The 13238-nt window shown below is 33.2% G+C and overlaps 1 protein-coding gene and 1 long non-coding RNA gene across 25 annotated transcripts in view; both read right to left on the reverse strand.

Annotated features, from left to right (window-relative positions):
• Positions 1–13238, reverse strand: part of SOX6 (SRY-box transcription factor 6) — a 655463-nt gene that overhangs the window by 248777 nt on the left and 393448 nt on the right. The window lies entirely within an intron of this gene.
• Positions 1442–5903, reverse strand: LOC116525262. Its single transcript, XR_004257642.1, has 2 exons — positions 2506–5903; positions 1442–2164 (listed from the first exon to the last, which is right to left on the reverse strand). It is a non-coding gene; the product is annotated as an uncharacterized LOC116525262 (long non-coding RNA).

Raw genomic sequence — 13238 nt, forward strand, 5'->3', positions numbered from 1 at the left:
AAAAAAAAAAAAATTGCAGCCAATGTTACTGAGAAACTGATGTTAATTTTAGTTAATTTGATTTAAATTTATTAAGTAGCCACATGTAGCTAATAGCTTCAGTACTGGGCAACACAGGTTTAGAATAGTCTAAAAATTTTTCCTTCTATCTAGCCAGAAATATTGGTCTGTAACTATACTAAGCAGTAGCTAGGACTGAACAATGTCACCCTAGAATCAAAAGGTCACAACACTCTCAAGTACTATTTGTAGTGACCTATTTATCTTCTTCATTCAGTGCTGAATTACTGGTACCTACTACCTAGTCCTTCTGTGTCTTATATGCTAACACATTTTTAACAGAGCTTACTTTTTGACTTGTTATCTAATGTTACAAGTGCTTGGGTACCTGCCTTTATGTTCTTCATTCTCCTAATTTACATTCTTGGACATCTCTGATCCATTAAAGTGACTCAACTGCTTAAATAACCATTACCCCCGATCCTATGCTGCCAATGTTGATTGTCTGAACTCTATTTCTCTGCAAGGAGATGCAGTATTCATGTCCCCATTCATGACTTTAGCCAGACCGAAAGTATCTGTCTAAGTTAGCGTTTCAAGTATACACTCCTGAGTCTGATTTCTTTTGGCTTTCCCCTCGAGCCCTGGAACCTTTTAAGTAGAAGCTGCTTAAGACAATTTGATGACTTAATAGTCAAACTAATAATGTTCTCTATATATTCCCAAATTCAAACCACTTGTTATTTCATAAGTACCAGCTATTTCATCATCATGATGAGCAAAAGAGAACAAAGCTGACTTCCTAAACTATCTTCAGGGATACCAGAAAATTATGGTATGAATAGAAAAATATCAAGACAATCAAGCAATTAACAGATTTCAGGGTGAGATAAAGATTACGAAATAGTGGTAAGGAATCATTGTAAGACAGATGACAATCTTCCTTGAACTATTTCTCATAGTTTTAATTTAATAATTAGCCACACCACAATTTGTTACTCAAGTTCTATTCATGATTCATAAGTTTTTGCAGTAAACACAGAAATATATATGCCTCTATGCTAAAAATGTAAGTATCCCAGGAGTCTAGCCAGCATCCAGAGTTTCTAAAGCTTGCATTCTATACTCTCATGATATATTCAGGCACCCTGTCAACTGTCAGGGTTGAAACAGAGATGACTCACTGTTGAATTGTAGATCACATTATTCTAGAAAGTCAAAATAATATGAAATAATTCTTAACAGCAAATTAGAAAAGCATAGTGTACTAAAGGAGAAGTAAGATCCTCAAACATGAAAAATTTAAATTAATGGAAAAGGGGAAACTTGAAAAGAAAAATTATAGGCTTTTTCTGTAATTCTAATCCCACCATTCTCAAAAGAAAAGTAAATTTCACAGTTAAGTGTATGACATTCTCATATAGAGGATAATCACTGTTTCTGTTGTTTGGTTTTGTTTTGCTGTTTGTTTAGGTTAAAGAGTAGTATGATACATTTGAAAAGTTCATGAGGAAGTGTGTTTCAATAATGTCTGGAGGATATGTTAGTATACCTTGGTGACAAGGGCATGAGTTTTAGCATCATACAGTCCTCAATTCAAATCCTGGTTTGGCCACTATTATTTTGCTGTCTTGAACAAAATGATTTCATTTTTCTGAGGCTCTGTTAACTCTTTTGTAAATGGAGGAAAATAATGTCCATCTCATGGCATTGGTTTGAGGATTAAGTGAGATAAAATACACAAAGTCACTGTGATATCAAGGATTTGCCCCCCAAAAAAAACGGTAGTCCTTGTTTTTGTCAGCACCTTCTCTCTCACTTCTTGGTAGGGCTTTACAAATAGGAATTTCTCATGTCTGAATGGTAGAAAATATGAAATTACATAAACCCCACAAAACCTAACACAATGATGGGCAAATAAATCAGCACGTTAAAAAGATTTGTGGAGTGACTGAGATTCTACAAATGCATTCCTTCTGGAAAACAGAGGGATGGATGAAATAAATTCTCAAGATCCCTTCCTGGTTCTGAGATTAATGTTCCAAAAAGAAAGCTTTTCTTAGTGTCAATCACAATAAGAATCAGTTCGTCAGGAAAGGGTATTTTTGTGGTCCTACTTCCAGTTTTGTTTATGAAATATAATACAGAGAATCCCCTCAGAGCCCTTCCTGTAATTTTTTTTTTTTTTTTTTTTTTTTTGCAGCAAGTAAAGCTTTTAATGTTTTAGGCCTCTCCTTCCTTTCTGTCCAGCAAACATCCCACCTCTGACTCTTTTTTTTTTAATTTATTTTATTGCATTTTAGGTTTTGGGGTACATGTGAAGAACATGCAAGATTGTTGCATAGGTACACATGTGACAGTGTGATTTGCTGCATTCCTCCCCATCACCTATATCTGGCATTTCTCCCCATGCTATCTCTCCCCAACTCCCCAACCCCACTGACCCTCCCCTATTTCCCCCCAACAGATCCAAGATGGCCGTTTAGGAACAGCTCGGAGTTGCACCTTCCTGTAATCTTAAGCAAATTCTTCTTTTTAGACTTAAAAAAAAATCTCTTTTCTCTAGTATTTCATTTCACCTCATTCATCACTTCTTATTCCTTTTTTTCTTCATCATTAATTCAAATTCCATTATAAATAAGCCTTTGTAAATACTCAAGAAAAATGGACCAGGTACAGAAAGCCATATCGGATAGTGGTGATTCCCCTCTTCTTCTTCCTAACATCAAAACTGAATAGTGCACAGAAACAGACTTGAGACAAGTAACAAGTATTCCTGTAAAACACTTCTCAACATTCATCTGGGAGGGCAACAGTAAAACGTGATAATCATGCTGAGAAATGAACAGTCAACTGTGAGGGTTAGAGAACAGCCATCATGCTTTGAGGCAAATGCCTACTGGCACAAAGAACTATGATTGGAAAAATAAAAGAGCTCCTTTCAGTAGCCAGTTAACAAGAAATCCAGAACGCTCAATGGATGTGAAAGCCTGTGTTTAAGCAAAACCACAGCATGGTCGTGCCCATTTCATTTTCTTTAGCTTTCTTAATAAAATTCTATTTTTGCTCCCTTGAAGTTACCAAGGTAAACTTCAGGGTCTCAGTAGGTTTTCCCATATTTTAGACTAGAAAAACTTGTAGCCCTATAGACTTACGTAAAGCACTCTTTGTATACATACTTTGCTGTCTCTTGACATCCTGCAACCTGAGCACAAGAGCTACATGTTTAACAGTAGAGGTGCTTTTACTTCCTTGAGTAAAAATGTGTTCCTGGGTCCAGATAAAAACCAAAGTTTCTTCATAAAGAGGTATATAAGTTAGAAATTGCTGTAGATGAATATCAAAGTAGTAAAACCCTATCTATTTATAATATGGTCAGAGGTATATCTCAGTATACTTCCAAACCAAAAATTAAATTAAAATATTAATTTAAGAAGGATTATGAGCCAATATTAAAAATGCCTTACAGTTGTAAAGATGTACAGAAAATTTCTTTTACAATCGCACTCCTATAAGTGACCAAATAGTTTCTAACAAACTTTAAAATCAGACTGTTTCCAATACAAAGCTAACATTTTATTTCTAATAATTTCTACTTCTGAGTCTATTTGAAGAATATAGTCAAAGACAGGAGCCATGTGCACATGTATAGTTTCAATCCCATCTATACTCCTGCCCTAATTTTTGTGGCTTGGACCCATTCCAGATTCTCTGCCTTACTCTGTGGTTTGTATTTCAGATCCCCTCTCCTGATTCATTGCATTCCCATGATTGACAAACAGATTCGGCTATAAAAACAGTTACCTGCCTGTAATTGGTTTATAACAACTACACTGCTGCAGCACTTCTAAAACATGGTGAAGTCGCCTCCTAGATAAGCTTTCTGTTCAGTTCAGTTGGGGGTAAGGGGATGTTGATTTTATGTTTGCTTCCTACCATTTAGGATTTCTTATTGTTCATCAATATATACAGTAACTTTGGTGTACATATCCATATACATTTTATGGGCCAATATACATATTCTTATTATTTTTAACCCCCACAAATTAAATAAACACGACTGAATTTTAATTTTCTAAACTGATGTACCCTTTTAAGTTGAATGCAGAATAGTATTCAAACGGAAAGAGCCACTTTTTTTTTTTACTGATTTAATGTGGAGCATACCACCACTTCATTTCCAGATTAAAATGTTAGACTAGAAGTAATAACCTAGTAATCTGTTTCATAATCAATTGAATTATATGAAATATAGCAAACTAGTTACAATACAAGCTACTACTTACATACTACAAACAATTGCAACTCTCTCTGCACATCAGAATAAGAGATTAGGACTTAACATTTTAAAATTCCTGTGGAAATCAAATGTATTTTAAGTATCAGCTCTGATTATTTAATCAGACAACTTGCATTTTGCCCTGGCTAATTTTGAAGGTTGATAATATTTTACTCATAAAAATAATTGTGCACCTGTTGTGATGGAAGCCTAGTTAAACAAATGTTAATAGGAATGTAACTCTTTGCTTTAAGCATAAGAACACAAGTATCTCATTATTATTATATGAAAAAAAAACATTTTAGAGCTATGAAAAAGATCTCATTTCAAATCTCACCTCTTTCATGGAGAGATATTTAAAAATATTATTAAAACATGTATAAAAATAATCGCACATTAACTTGAAAGGAAACTAACACTGGTGATGTCTACCAAACAAATGGACGTGGAGTTCCTTCCTTCATTTAACACTTGTACTTTTCTACCTTACTCTATTCCCTGACCAAACCATTTTAATGATATTGAATCATTTCCGTGAAACACGTACTTTTCTTACTCGTTTATGATCAAAGGATAAAATAAAAAGTGGGTCTACAAAAGCTGTACCCCTCTTGCACTCTTCTTATTTTCAGACCCTTTCAGCATTAGAGATCTTTTTCAGTACCCAAATTGTCTGAGCTTTAAAAAAACGCTAGGCACTCATGGAAGAGAGAGTCTTAGACCTTTTCTCTGTTATTTCTGTCATTTTGTACAGACTTTCTAAGAGCTACCAACTTCTGTCTCTTCAATCCATTTCCAGGTATAATCAAATCCTAAGTGTTGAAAAGAGCTTGGGGAAAAATAATTTGTCTGAAGTTAAACTAGCTACATTTTGAGCTCAGTTATATTCATCTCTCATTGACTTCTATAAGGAAGTTGCCTTGCAATTGGCTCAGCCTTTTTAAGGTTATATTTAAAAGGTAACTTTATATTAAATCACCTAAATTTTAGAACCCTATCCTTTAATGTGTCAGGCCCATTCTAATTTTATCTTGGTTAGTGCAATAGAAGTTTACTAGCAGGGTACACAAATGAACGCACTTTTTAAATGACCTAAATTCTCTGTAGTTTTCTTTTTCAGTATTTTAATACAGACATTTGGATTGAAAGGAAATCACAAGTAAATGGAATAATTGCATCAAATTTCCCCAGTGCATTAAATATGCACTCATAGTAATTACTAACAGTAGCAACATATTTAAAAATATAGACAATAATGTACAATTTAGGCTTATTTCAAGGCCCTTATTCATAAAAATACCGTTTGGATGAAAATACACACATTGTATTAAGTGGTTAGCCTGGTAATTTTTTAAAAATTCAGACAAATGACCTAAATAATAAGTGTGTGGGAGGTCTAGTACTATGGGCCACTTCCTAATGTGACATAGCTATCCCTTGAGACTTTGAACAAGAGCAGACTCTAAGCTAAAGGAATATCCAGGACACATCCTAGCAACTAGGGTGCAAGGCACAGAGCATTCCTGGGCCTATAAATAGCATAGAGATTAATTACTATTCCATGCATTTTTCTTTCAAGAATCAGCTATACATAAATGTCACAAATGTCTATTTTTAAACTATATAAAACTATATGTGTTTATTCAAAAAAAAAGGCTAAAGTGAAATACAGCAGATATCAATAGCATAACCTTTTAAAATGTTTTCATACTTTTGTATGTACTAACATTATAAAAATCTCATAACTTTTAAAATAAATGTATATATATTAAAATCTCACTATCACAGTTATGCTAAAAACATTCATATTAACTATGTGTCCAGAAATATTACATTTTAACAGGAAGACCTCTATGTTTTAGCTACTACTATAACAAGATACCAGAAGCAAAATTATAAAGAAAATAACATTTTTAGGTAAAAAATTTGGCCTGTACTTAAACCGGGTAATTTAATAATACTGCAAAGGGTTGGGAGGCATATAATAACTAAACTACCTGTTATAAGATGGGAAGGAAGCTGAATAGGCTAGTATTTACCAGGCCTAGATTATTCAAAAAATGTTTTAATTATCAAAAAATTGAATATCATTTTTGGTTGAGCAAGCATTGGTGACATGAACTAGGCTGTAAATTTGACATTTGTGATGATACCAATTTCTGGGGCTTCCTCTCAGTATTATAAATGTTTAATCATTTCCTGTGAGATAATTTGTGATACAAGAGGTAATGACAGTTCCAGTTACCTATTGGTGGCACATATCCAAATACTCTTTTTCCTATTCCTACTAGAAAACTATTTACTGAGAATCTATTTTGTAAGTCACTTTACAACTACCATCTCAACTTCACATTAATTCTGAAATGCATATGGTTTTTTAAAACCACTTTTCAGGTTAGAGAGTTGAGAGTACAATAGGTTAAATAAACTGATCAATTTGTATCTATTGTACCCACATGTGATCAACTCTACAGTCCATGTTTATTATGCCACAGTTGCAGATCCAGGGGAAGAAAGCAACGAATTTCTTTAAGCCAGCAACTTCATTCAGAGTCTTCATAGAATCTTTGAACTCTTAAATGTGACTAAGTTGCTCTGTGGTTTTACTAAGCAATTAACTTATTGTCAAGATAATTAAATGCTAATCTAAGGTTCTAGCTCAGCAGTTCTCAAAGTACAGTTCTTAGATCCCTGGGAGTTCCAGAGAACTATTCAAGGTGGCCCTGAAATAATTTTCATAATTTTTATAGTAATGCTAAGGCAGCATTTGCATGTTACAGTGATGACATCTGCATTGATTATGCAAATGAAATAGTAAAACTGCTGGTTTCTTATCATGAATCAAAGGAATCAAATGTTGTAGTCATTGTATCCTTCACCATCATACATTTGTAATAAAACAAGTAAACAAAAAAAATCTAATGTCATTTAAGAATGTCCTTGATGAAACCAATAAAATTATTAATTTTATTAACTGGTGACTTTTAGGTACATATGCTTTTAATAATCTATATAATGAAACAGGAAGCGCTTTTCTTATACACAGAAGTATAACAGTTGTTTCAAGGAAAACCATCACTTGTGCTTTTATTGGCATTGGAAGCTGAACTTTATCAAAGCTTTTCGAATAGAAAAACACTTATTTGAAAGAACAACTAAGTAAATATCATTATTCAGATCTCAATATTTGGCAAGTGAGGCTTGTCACTTCAAGAAAAGCAACTGATAGTATTGATTAAAATAATTCATTCCAGGGAAAATGACAGTTTTGGAAAACTTCTATCTGCCATCAAGAGCATGACAATTTCCAAATACTTTTAAAGACGTTTCTGATGAGATTGGTGATATTAATAAATTCTATTTTCTGATACTATATAATGAAATGCATCAACATTAGGAAAAGAGTTATACACAATGTTACAAAATCATGCATGGAGTAAAAGATTTATTTGTTAAGGTTAAACAAATAGATTTTAATATAAAAGTATGAAAAGTTCATTGATAGGGTTTCAGATCCTATACTCGACCTAACTTTTAAGAACTACCATTTGTGAAATTTGGTGAAGTATCAAAGAAGAATACTCATAATTACATTAAAAGGTTGTAAAATACTCCTCTCTTTAACTCCATATCAAAATGAGGTCAGGTTGTCTTCGTATACTTCAATCAAAAGCTTATCAAAGCAGACTAAATGCAGAAACAGATATGAGAGTCCAACATCTATTAACCCATGCATTAAAGAGATCTGAAAAATGTAAACCAATGCCACTCATCTCATTAATTTGTTTTTGTTTAGTTATTTGGTTACAGCTATTTTTCATAAAAATTTGTTACATGTTAATATATTGTGCTGCCATCATAATAGCTCACTGTAGCCCTGAACCTCTGGGCTAAAATGAACTGCCTACCTTAGCTTCTCCAGTAGCTAAGACTACAGGCACATATCACCACACTGTTAATCTTTAAATTTTTTGTAGAGATGGGGTCTTGCTATGTTGCCCAGGCTGGTCTTGAACTCCTAGCCTCAAGTATTCCTCTTGCTTTGGCTTCCCAAAGTGCTGGCATTACAGGGCTGAGCCACTGCACTTGGCCCTATGTAAAAAGTTTAATATCATAAGCTTTAAATTAATTAGTAAGTACTTTTTAAATTTCTCTGGTTTAATTTCTACAGAATAAATATAAACAAACACAAACCAAGCTTTTTAGGGTCCTCAATAAAAATTTAAGACTTTAAATGTCTCCTGTCAAAAATTTGAAAATTTCAGTTCTAGTCATTCTATTAAATATTTCCAGTTTCTCTCTCTCCCCTTGCTATCTCTCAGGAGGAAGGCAGCAAATCACACTGCCACGTGTGTACCTATGCAACAATCTTGCATGTTCTTCACATGTACCACAAAACCTAAAACGCAATAAAATAAATAAATGGGAAAAAAATTTAAAAAAAAATAAATATTTCCAGTTTCAAGTACTAAAATATGATGTGCTGTTGCTTACTGTAGCATTTATTGATTCCCTACTTCATTTCACCCTATAAAGTACATATTTTCTCTGTAACACCCTCCATCTAATTCAGAAGCTAAGTAGGTAGTACATCCATTTTCTTTTGTAAAAATAAGAAAACTAGTCATTCATCTTTATTATTCAGTCTTTTTTAAAAATAATCTTTTTTTACTCAAAAGGCAATGCATAATACATCACTTTAAAAAATCCTATAGTACAAATTATACAGCACAAAATTTAAAAATCAGCCTCACCCTATATCATTCATTTCCTACTGCACAGTCAACCTCTGTTAACAGTTTACTAAATATCCTTCCAGTACTTTTCTATGTATATACATAATTTACTCCACAAATTGATGCACAGATATACTCTCCTCAGTTTTCCTCTGACATTTTTAATAGTTCCAAAGATGTTAATCCTCATTAAGCCAACCAATCATTCAGGTAATATAGAGATGCTGGACTAAAAGTCTCTAAATCAATGACCCCATTTCTCCCATAACAATGCAGAATAAGTCAGACTTAAGTTTATGTCCTCAGAGGCATTTTTAACACTCAACTTTTCTCATATCTTTATTGAGATAAGAAAATGCTACAAAAATGGGACTAAATTTACCACCCCAAAATGTTATGAAATCAGCATTCCAAGTTATAGGACAAGTTCTTTTAATCTTCCTAAACATATTTCACTCACAGATTCACATTATTCTGATATTACCCTGCCATCTCTCTTTCCACTATGAGTCATAATCCAATCTATATGTGTGTATTAACATATGGATGTAGAGATGTATATATGTAGATGTTAATGATTGTTTTCAATTCTGGGTTTGTACATTAATACTGAACAAAAATTGTTTGTATTCAAAGAATACTAACTACTTTAATAGAGAAAGGTTTCCCCCTCAGCATAAATCTACACACATCATTTAAGCTCCAGTATGATTTCACTAATTCCACACAGGGCGATTACAGATGTCCTGCTAGCCACTATTTCCTGGTAAGCAATCTGAGTGGCTTCCAGGAAATTGCTAATGACCTTCATTTTACTTAAAATCTAAGCTTCAATTAGTAACAGTTTTTCTTCTCCATGTTAGCTATGTTTATTTTCATCACAGCAATCAGGAAAAAAAAGTGAAATGTCTTGTTTTTGTATTATATCAAGACATATTCCTTTTTGTTTCAATATGTTACCAAATAGACTAATACATATTTAATGTAATCATAATTGTGTAAGAATACTTTGGGTTGTTTTTGCTTTAATCCAGCTTTGCCTCCTTACCCACTCTAGGCTGTAGCTATTGCTAAAACTAGCCTTTTAAAAACAAAATCAATAAAAATATTTTATAATTGGTGACTATTTTCACATATAAGAACATTTTATAATTGAAATTTTTGAAATAAGGTATGACTTTTTGTTTTACACTTTTAATTATAATAATTAACTACAAACAGTAAGTTTCAGATTCTTTTTCAATGAATTCAAAATATGATTATGTGGTCAGTGTAATAATAACAAAGAACAATTTTAGCCAGTGTTTATTTATAATCAGAACCTGTTATTAAACTTCAGTGTTTTCTTTTATGTAAACATTGATTTCACTAATTAGATTCAACTGATCTTTTCCCCAACATATTGATTTCTTTTAATCCCAACAGTTAACAATGATTCTAATGTATCATAATACTTTAGACCTTAATCATATAGTAGGAATTCTTGCCAGTAGCTTTTGTTTGAGTTTTAATTAAGAAGACCTTGTGTCCCTAACCCCAAATGGGGGAAGATTTTAATTGCTTTTATGTATATCACACAGACTTCAAAAGAAGTAAAAGATGTTGATAACAGAGAGTACAAAGGAGAGCTTTGAAATGTCTACATTAATGCAAAGTGGTATAAATTAAAAACACTATGGGTGTTGCTGTATTATAATATATATACATATTTATAAAACTAGCTGTGGTGTGCATTTGTTGTTAGCAAAAAGAGTCCATGGGTTCTGCAATAATTACTCCCTATTGGTTACAAGATAATCAAGAAACCATGTAAAATGGACTAAACATTCTATATTCAGGGGAATATTAAGTTTCCACCTTAGTAATTTAGTATATTATTTAGAGCAGTGACTTTTCTTTTCTGGATATTTAGATCCATATATGAAAAGTAAGAAGTTGGATTACATAATATACAAAGGACCTCCAGCTCTATTTTTTGAGATTCTATGATTCTAGATATTATTCTGAAGTTCTACAACTACACAGACATACAGAAAATACTGGCAAACACTCTGGTTCATTATTTCATTAAAACAGGAAAGTGAAAAACATCTGTGGTGTCAATCTTTTTTACAAGTCAGTCTCTAGATCAATATAATATTTATCTAATTGTTATAGAAAGAACAATTATATTTTTAAAAATCTATAAAATCTAAACATTGATAGATACTGTTTTGACACATTTTTCTAAAGAGACAGCAAAAATCACTAGGTATGTGAACTTTGCTGTTAATAATTTTATCAGAGTTGAAAAGTGGCAGATGATTCATCTCTAAGTATTTCTAGTTTTTTTAACTTCCATCACATCAGATAAAACAATTGCTGTAAATTTGTAAACAGAAATTCAAGAAAAACTCATTTATAAGCAAATTTGCAAAGTTTATAGCCATAACTCTTGTAAAATCATTCTAGTCCTGTAATTGCCTAAAACAGAAAACAGTAGTAATTATGAATTGCTATTCCTAAAGAACAAGCGTATTCTGTAGAAAAGGCAATGTATGGAATAAGCAATCAGAGTACTTACATATACTTTAGGCCCTCATGATAGAAATGAACAAACTAGGAGAGAGAATTGGCCTTTAAGACAGTAACCTGTGACACAGAACACTAATTCTATGGGAATGCTGTTAAATCCATCCTGACCCTTTGGTGATAACAGCACTGCTTAAGTTATTTCAAGAATAACCCACACTATTTGATCTTCAAAGGTCTATCATGCAGTGAAAAAAACCATGACTTTTGTGTTCCTGTGCACTCCTCTAAAGATTTATGCTTGCAATCAAAACTAAAAATAAAACCAGGTCCTCAGTGTCACTTAGTAGCAGTGTTATAATAAATTTGTATTTTTACTTCAGTATTTGCACCAAGCCCAACCATAATATGCTTGTACTATTTGATGTAATGCAGTTTCTAATTTTACTTCTTTTAGTAACCATCCTAATGAAGTAACAGGGAGTAATGCCTCCAGTCTTCAACAGTGAACTACAGTAATAGTATTTAGGTTCTATAACCAAACTTTTCAGACATATTAGTTGAATAACTATAATAAGTAGTTGGTTTTCAACAGTGCCTTTAAAAAACATTGGGAATCATTTGTAAAATTTTCCACCTAAAAGTATTTGTTTAGTCAATTTTTTTGTCAGAAGAGACTGTTATTTTTCTAAGCTACAGAAGAGTATACCTACAAGCACATCTACCTGGATCCCTAAATGTAAATATTGAAATAATTAATCATAAATGACCAAGGAAAGAAAACACTATTTTCCTTATTTGTTTCCTATCACATAATTGTGGTTTTATATTTTTTGGATTTGGTTTGGTTTTTGTTAGTCTCTCTTATCATCTGTGTATTTGACAAACACAAGCACAAACAGTTTGTGCTAACTCAAACAACCAACATTACTGTTTCCCTGGCACACTGCCCAGGGAGGCACCTTCACACTAAAGAGGAGATGCCAGCCACAGCATAGAGGAGCATATGTGCAAAACAGGCAGGCTAAGATTATCTCAGCCATGAAGGTTAGACCCACCCATGGAGATAGAGAACGAATCCTCATGCTCTAGACATTATGTAGTATGTCACCATTGCATTTGGAAATATCTCATCAATAACTATCCTGGCATCTTCACTGCTTTAGTACAACTCAAACAAACATAGATACAGATGGGTTATGGGTTCTACCAGTAGTTCTCTTACCCTGTATCCTTCCACCATATTTCTTCACCCCTCTCCCTCTTTCAGGTACAGATCAAGATAAATACTACTACACGTAGAACTGTATCTATCTCACTTCTGCTTCGCCATACTACCTCACCTCCATAGAAAATGGACATGGTGAAACCCTGTCTCTACTAAAAATACAAAAATTATCTGGGCGTGGTGGCATGCGCCTGTAGTCCCAGCTACTCAGTTGGCTGAGGCAGGAGAATTGCTTGAACCGGGTAGGCGGAGGTTGCAGTGAGCCAAGATCGCGCCACTGCACTCCAGCTTGGTGCCCGGCGACAGAGCAAGACTCTGTCCAAAAAAAAGGAAAGAGAGAGAGAGAGAGAGGGAAGGGGGGAGAGAGAGAGAGAGAGAGAGAGAAGGAAGGAAGGAAGGAAGGAAGAAAGAAAGAAAGAGAGAGAGAGAGAAAGAAAAAAAAAGAAAGAGAAAGAAAGAAGAAAGAAAAAAAGAAAGAAAGAAA

Source organism: Sapajus apella, unplaced genomic scaffold (assembly GCF_009761245.1).
Source record: "Sapajus apella isolate SASKATOON/1434 unplaced genomic scaffold, GSC_monkey_1.0 scaffold47, whole genome shotgun sequence".
Taxonomy (NCBI): Eukaryota; Metazoa; Chordata; class Mammalia; order Primates; family Cebidae; genus Sapajus; species Sapajus apella.